The following is a 7,862-nucleotide window of genomic DNA, read 5'->3' as shown; positions in this document are numbered from 1 at the left end:
TCTGCCCACAAAAAAACATAATCACTGTTTGCACAGAATTGGTCTATATTTTTAGTTATAGTTAACTATAATAGCCATGCAAATGATATGAGGTGCTGCCCAGTGTTATATGGATGTGTTACCATGTGCCAAAAAAGCGTAATTAGTGCCATAGTACATCAAGAAATAAGTGTAGACACAAATGAAACGTTAGATGCATTTGTAAAACAACCAATACAATTTCGACAATTATTTTGTTTTGGTTATTGAAGGTATTTAAGGAGAAACAAAGCTGAAATCAGAGTTGAATTTATGAAAAAGCATGGAAGAAATCTTCTGGAAAAACTGGAGGAGCTGCAGTAAAGCATGGGGGAAAAAAATACAGTATCCACCTTATTTTTGCCGTAAGAATGGGCACGGCCATTTGTACATTTTATGAGTCTGGCTTCCAGTCTCATCGGTTTCCAGCTATTTTTAGCTGTACAAAACCGCTCCTTTTGCAGTTTGATATTGCAAATTGTTGTGTCTTACCTTATTTTAATGTATTATCATAATTATGAACACAAACAGTTTTACTGTATATTGCACGTTGTTATTCTCCTCGTCTTTTCCCTACAGCAGCTAATGAACCATAAATCTCACTCATATGCTTGCTTATGTGTTGAAGAATAAGGCGGATAGCATTCTAAAGGTAAGAGGGATTAGCCAGTCTTCAGGTGGATATTTGTTCTCTTTCTTTAGAGTATGAACTAGTTTCTTGAGTTCACGCTTTCTTTTATTAGCCTGCTGCTTTGCCACGATCGCCGTGTAATTATGGTGTTTCTATTTTCAGGTATGACTTATCAGTGTGGATAATCAGCTCCATGGTGATGACAAACAACTTTGACATTATATTTCACATCTTGATTTCTAACGTAACAGATGACACTTGTTTGGTTGCTACGGCTATAGCATCATTATTACTATCGCTCATACTTGGAGTCAGTGATTTGACCCCTAAATATGTATCATGATCATGTTTTCTGTCTTTCATTCAGTCGTTTTAATGAAAGGGACCCGATATGACAAGCTTCTTCCCGTTTAATGGTACACTGAGTCACAGGAACACCAACTTATTCTCGTCATCAGAATAAATGAACACAAAATGGCTGTGTGACTGAAGATGAGGAGGAGACAGATTAAAGGAAATGTGGCTTTGAGGTTAGTGAACATGCTCCAACATATTGATCCGTGGTGCTCATATGAATGATAGAAGTTCAAATCCAGTTACCTTTCCTTACAATATTATGACTATAACAATGTTCTCACTCCCAACTCATTACATATTGACACTTGGTCAGGACTATTTGGCATCGCTTTTTGACACTCAAGGTACCCCTTTAGCGTCACTTTTGGACATGCAGGGTCCTCCATTGATTTCAGTTGTTTGCCTTAATTTAATGGTTTGCATGCATTTGTAAAAATATAAATAATTTTAGATAAATGTATACTTTCATTGGAGTACCCAACCCCATTACCACCCTAAACTTACCCACTTCTAGACAATATAAAACATGTAACAGGCAAAAATAAGTACAGCCACAGGTATTCATTGCAGAAACTGACCATAAACAAGCAGTATAAAAGCATTACAAAACAAGTCGCGTTGCATTCCAAGTCTTCTGAAACCATACAATATCTTTTTGAGAAGAAAACATAAGGTATAAACACTGAAAATGATCCTGCTCCGTTAATGCACTCACATCTCATTCTAAAGATACTCCCAAACATAAGCATGATGCAATCGGTCATGAGACACACAAGAGCCAATGGCATTTTACAACCAAGGCTGACGCTTCTTCTGACGGCATTTTTTGAATTTACACACAAACAGACTGAGCTTTACGAAGAATGTAGACGACAATGGCATCTATTTCTCTCACAGATCAAACGTTTTGCCTCGGAAGGCTTGGAATATTAACACTTTTTTTCAAATAAATCAGGACTTTAGCTAGACTTGTTATATCTTGTGTTTTATTGACAAATGGTAGGTTTAGGGGCAGGGGTTGGGTTACGTGCTCGTAAATGTGTAAATAATGTAATGTAAATAAAACTGTTGACATAAAAAAAATGATACCCCAACATATATGCAATAATAGCAATATTATTACCCAATATAGAATTTAATCATGACGATAAAATTCCCAGTGCCTTTTGCGTCAGCATTATGATACCAAGGCTTTATTTAAATCTATACCTGTGTCTCATTTGGAAGACTGCATCCTCCAGAGGTTGCATTTGAAGGCCGCACACGTCATCGGGGAGGTCTCATTTAAGAAAAGTAAAAAAAAAAAATTAAATTGCAAAGTAAAAAAAATTATAGTATTTTACACCTCACAAGGAATAACGGGCAGTTTTATTAGAGTTACTTTTCTTAAATAAGACATCCTTAATGACATGTGCAGCCTTCAAATGCGACCTCCGGAGGATGAGACACAGCTAATGAAGGACCCTGCACGTCGACAAATGACGCTAAAGAGGTACCCTGTGCATCAAAAATTGACGCCAAAGGGTCCTGACCAAGCGTCAGTATGTGATGAGTTGGGAGTGAAAATGTGTTGACTGTAAAGGCTAAAAACAAGAATGAAAGCAGCAGATTGTGCCTTTCAGTAGAAGTGAGTACTGATGTGCTCATGTACACAAACAAAAGTCTTCTTCTGTTAGGAAGTTAGGAAGGATCTTTATCATTATAGTTATTGTCCTTGGTGTTAATGGGTCTTTAATGTAGTTCTCTGTTAAAGCATCAGCGCTGTCTCGGATGTTTCTTTTAAAAATCCCTGAGGAAATTTAAAAACAGACACAAATGAGACAATAGTTGATGTACAGTAAGAGTATAGAGCTATAAAGTTAATGTGGCATAACTCATCATTTATCCATTCCTGTAAGGCTGTGATATTTTTCCTGGTTAAAGTCAAAAAGGAAGATAAAACCATTTTAGTGGACTCGGCACAGTATGATTTTGGCCGTCCTTTTATAGCTCTGATTTAGACTGTAACCTTTCAGCCTCCTGTTGCTGGACAATTATTTCCTTGATTTCCCATCCTCGCCGACAGCGGACCCGTTTCAGGACCGACCGCTGTGCCTTCGTTTGCAGCCGTTCCTATTTAAATTCCCTCCCTGGCAATTAATCACCTTCTTAATTGGATCTGTTCATCTTAATTGCAAAGGGCCTCTTGGTTAGTTTCAATCTGCAACTCTGATGTAGAAGGAAGGAGGTTTTAATTAATGACTCGGGTTTGCGAAAGGCAAGATACCAAAGATATCCCACTGTTTTCCTTCACCGTGGGCCCCCGTCTACCCCGCGCTCTCTGTGATAGATAAGTGTAAACTTGTCAAAAACACGCCGTCAGGGATTTTTTGCAAGCGTGGTTTGTAAGCGTGTGTATTTTCTGCACAACTACAGGGATAGAAAGTTATCTGGCAAGTGATGTATGTTATGAAAGTAGAAGTGTTTTGATCTTTGTGTCAGAGACTGTCCCTGATGTGGGAACCGGTTTAGTAATCCGGACATCAAGAACAGAAGGCATTGAGCACTCTGGGTATTTGTGTGGCCGTTTCTTGCAGTAGCTTTTGGGCATATTCCTAATCCTGATAAATGTTTTGACCTTGAAAAACACTGAGTTGCATTTAGCAAGTCTAGATAGCAGCTTTGTTGTGCAACAAGTGGAGTAGTTAGTGATTTGAACAACCCCCTATAGCAACTGCATTCTAACAACAAATCTGTTTCCTAAAAACCACTATGATTTAGTACTCACCTTTTAATATTCATATAACTACATATTTATACTCTATGAGCTTATTTTTAATTTACTAAATATTTTCACTGGTCCCATCACAAAATTATACATTTTTGTTTTTAACTACGTTTAACTACGTTTAAGCTCTATATTTTATACTTTCATGTATAATTCTTTTGCCATGACAAGGTGAACATTTATTTAAAATTTTTACATTTTTACATTTTCTAGAAATATTACTTTTTAAAAGTATTTGAACAGTAAGATTTTTTATGTTCTTAAAGAAGTCTGTTCTGCTTACCAAGCCTGCATTTATTTGATCCAAAGAACAGCAAAGTAAAATTTTGAAATATTTTTTACAATTTAAAATAACTGTTTTCTATTTGAATATATCTTAAAATGTAATTTATTCCTGTGATCAAAGCTAAATTTTCAGCATTATTACTCCAGTCTACAGTGTCACATGATCCTTCAGAAATCATTCTGATATGCTGATTTGGTGTTCAAGAAACATTTTATTATTGTTAATATACACTATACCATTCAAAAGCTTGGAATTAGTATCTTTTTTTTTTAAATAAATGATAGAAATTAATACTTTTATTTAGCAAGGATGCTTTAAATTGATCAAAAGTGATGATAAAGGCATTTATAATGTTACAAAAATGTATATTTCAGATAAATGCTGTTCTTAACTTGTTATTATCAAAGAAACCTGAAAAAGTCTACTGTTTGCAACATAATAATAATAATAATAAATGCTCTCTGAGCAGCAAATCGGAATATTATAATGATTTCTGAAGGATGGACTGGAGTAATGATGCTACAAAATCAGCTTTGAAATCACAGGAATAAATTACATTTTTAAATATATTCAAATAGAAAACAGTTACTTAAAAAATATTAAACTAAATGAGAAATGTTACTTTGACAAATAGCTTAAATAAAAAACTTTGTTTTTTTTTGTATTTTATTTATTTATTTTTCAAATAATGAAAATATATTTTTATGGTTTTAGTTAGAGTTATCTATAATAGCCCTGCAAATGAGCAAAAAATAATAATTTTTGCTCTTTTTTTTTTTTCAAAATAAAAAATTGCAGTAAGCTGGAAACTGGAGTTACCATGTAACTTCATAGTTACTATGCAAAACATTGCAATACTGAAACAGTGTGATAGTGACTTGTTTGGTTGGTTGGTTTTCAACATATTCCTAAATCAGCAGAATTTGCAAATATACACACAATAGATCAAATATGCACACAACATCACAGTGCATGGCATAAAAATAAATGTAAATTACTGATAATGCACTGGTGACGATTAAACCCAACCTCTGTTACCATCCTTATTGTTTTTTTAAGATTTATTTTGGCCATTTTTGCCTTTTATTGAAAGGACAGTAATGAGACAGGAAATGAAGTGGGAGCGAGAGGGGGCAGGTCGGGCAGATCAGGAAAGGTCTGTGAGCCGGGACTCGAACGCGGGACGCCTGAAGCGCAACGGCGCTGCATGTCGACACACTACCTTGTCACCAAGGTTGATCGAGCTGGCTGACATTTTGTTGTTTTGTTCAAGTCTAACAGTCTTGGAGTCATGATTGATAAATGACTAATGTTTTGCACCACAGGCTACCCATCAGTTTCCAGCAAAACTGTCACAGAGTTACATTATAACTTTACATTTCTTGCTATTACTGTGGATAGAATAGAACATAAATTATTTGTTGTAAAGTGTCTTTTCAGTGTTAATACAATGTTGCATAAATATCTTTTTTGGTGAGGCCAGTGAAAATGCAAGGTAATAATTTACCTTTAAAAAAATCACTATTGTTGCCCAGAATAATAAGGCCTTGATGCCAATGGTGAATGTCTCTATTAGCAGATATTTCTGCGTCACTGACAGTGCATTAATTGTAGGGGAAGCCCCTGGGGAAGAGCCGGGGTTAAGTGGCCTAATCAAGTGTACAATGGCTAAAAGGCAGGACTGACGTCTTAATAATACTTAAGTTTCATGGGTCACCCCTTCTCACAAACAATCCCGTGACCTTTATAGGAGAAGCACTAATCCTGATCCATTACTGTGTGCGTCCACAGGCGAAGAATGACGGAGCTTTCCAAATGATTGTCTTTAAGAGCTGGACGGCAGGCATAAGTGAAGAAAAAAGCAGGATGGCAGCCATTCTCTGAGGTGAAGACAATTCAAGGTTGTAGTGTCTGGCACAAATTGCATACTTAAAGGAAGAAAAATAATTAAAATGTTAAAAATGAAACCTTATTTACCCCTAAAGGGTGCATATTAGTCCCTAAATGGTAAATAGCAGTACTTTTTGAAATAATAACACTGCAGAGACAACTTTTGAACCGTTTTTATCTGAGAGTGTACAAAAAATACCTGAAAATGCAGAATGAGATTTAAGAGTTTCAGCAGAGAGGAAGATTTTCACTGAATTTACACAGAAATTTCACATGGCAAATGCATTTTGCATGACTTTGGTGTGAGTAAATGATGACAGAGCTCTCATTTCTGTGTACAGAGTTCTGGCATTCGCCACGTTCCATTACTGGTCGGGTGGTAAGATCGCAAACTTCCCGCTGTGCAATCAGATGACGAGAGAAAGTTCTGCGTTCCCCGCGGAACTCTCTAGTCGCTGCGCTGAGCTCCACATATACGGTTGCTATTGGAAACAGAGGCTTGGCAGAGCTCTGGCGGGTATGAAGTGATCTCCGTCGCTCCCAGCTCAGATCCAGTTTAAAGCACATAAATCCAGGGCGAGACCTTCGCTATCAAACATCAAAACTAAAATCAATACTGCTTTTATTTCTATCCACCTTATGGGAGCAGGCGTGGCGATTTGTAACTCAAATGTGGGAGGCTTCAGATATTTTAGATACACAAAAACAGCTTGATATTGCAAATTGGTATATAGTTTTAATTCATTGTCATTAAAAGTTTTTTTCAGTTTACTGCATTTCTTCTAGGGCTAATGAAGTCTCATGCATTCACAGAAAAAAAAGAAAGCACTTTTTGTTTATATACAGTAGAGGATTTGCGCTTGTTGTAAATTGTGGAAATCATTTTTCCTATTAAATATTTAGATAATGCGGAGAGTTAAATCTAAAAGTCTCATTAAATGTTCTGTAGAACGACCATCAAAGGAGTTAGAAGCCGTTTTGAAGCACTTTTGTTTCCAGTGTCTCTAAGGTCTGCATGGGGACGCTTTGGCAGTGTGTTTGCTTATGATGCAATGCTGAAGCATCTTCTCTCGAGCTGTCAACGGCCATGCATGTTACTCACAGCTTGTCTTTGCGGGTTCACAGCTGTGGAGAGGCCCATATTGCATCTAGAGCAAGACGAGAAAATAGAAAGTGAGATCGGAAGAAGCGTGGAAACACAAAATTGGCATTGAAATGAGCAATGTGCTCTAAGGAGACTGAAGAGCATGATATGTGAAGTGAGTTTCGGTTCTGATAGCAATGAAAATAAACAAAATATCTAGCAAAGCATGTGACATGTATGTGCAAGAGATTAAATCGTTCTTGAGACTTATTAGGCTAATTATGAGAACTTGAATTGGATTTGTACACACTTCAGTAAGTATGCACGGCTGAGAGCATTTGTAGTCAAACAGTGCCCTCTTTTTGTTTGAAGAAACAACATGTGAACATCTGAATAACTATATTATCGATCACAAACATCTGCTGCCCTCTGCTGTCAGGATCGAATGTACTTCACTCTGCCAATGACTATTATTATGCAAAATAAAAACAGTTTTTATTGATTTGTGGAATAGTAAACATCACATCAAACCACATCACATTAAGGACATTAATACTGCAAAGACAAGCATTACTACTACGTCTACTATTTCCTTTTTTTAGACTTGAGTTAGGTATTAATATGTAATATTATTAGTTGACCCTAAAATGAAAATTCATAATCCTCACACTGTTTCGGACCTGTATGGATTTCTTGTTTCTGCAAAACAAAATAGGCATATATTTTGAAGAATACTGGAGACCATTTGGACTCCATTGACACTGAGGTGAACAGTAATTAGAAATGGCCAAATTATCTCTCAAATATTTAATATTTGAGATTTAAAATG

At 36.2% G+C, this 7,862-nt stretch overlaps 1 long non-coding RNA gene across 1 annotated transcript; it reads left to right on the top strand.

Moving 5' to 3' along the window:
- The first annotated feature begins 789 nt into the window (after positions 1-789).
- Positions 790-7,144, top strand: LOC127176543 (uncharacterized). The gene is made up of 3 exons (XR_007829117.1): positions 790-1,179; positions 5,851-5,944; positions 6,291-7,144. It is a non-coding gene; the product is annotated as an uncharacterized LOC127176543 (long non-coding RNA).
- Positions 7,145-7,862: the final 718 nt, after the last annotated feature.

This window comes from Labeo rohita, chromosome 2 (assembly GCF_022985175.1).
Source record: "Labeo rohita strain BAU-BD-2019 chromosome 2, IGBB_LRoh.1.0, whole genome shotgun sequence".
NCBI lineage: Eukaryota > Metazoa > Chordata > Actinopteri > Cypriniformes > Cyprinidae > Labeo > Labeo rohita.
The sequence above is the reverse complement of the archived record's forward strand: the minus strand, read 5'-3'. Positions and strand labels throughout refer to the sequence as shown.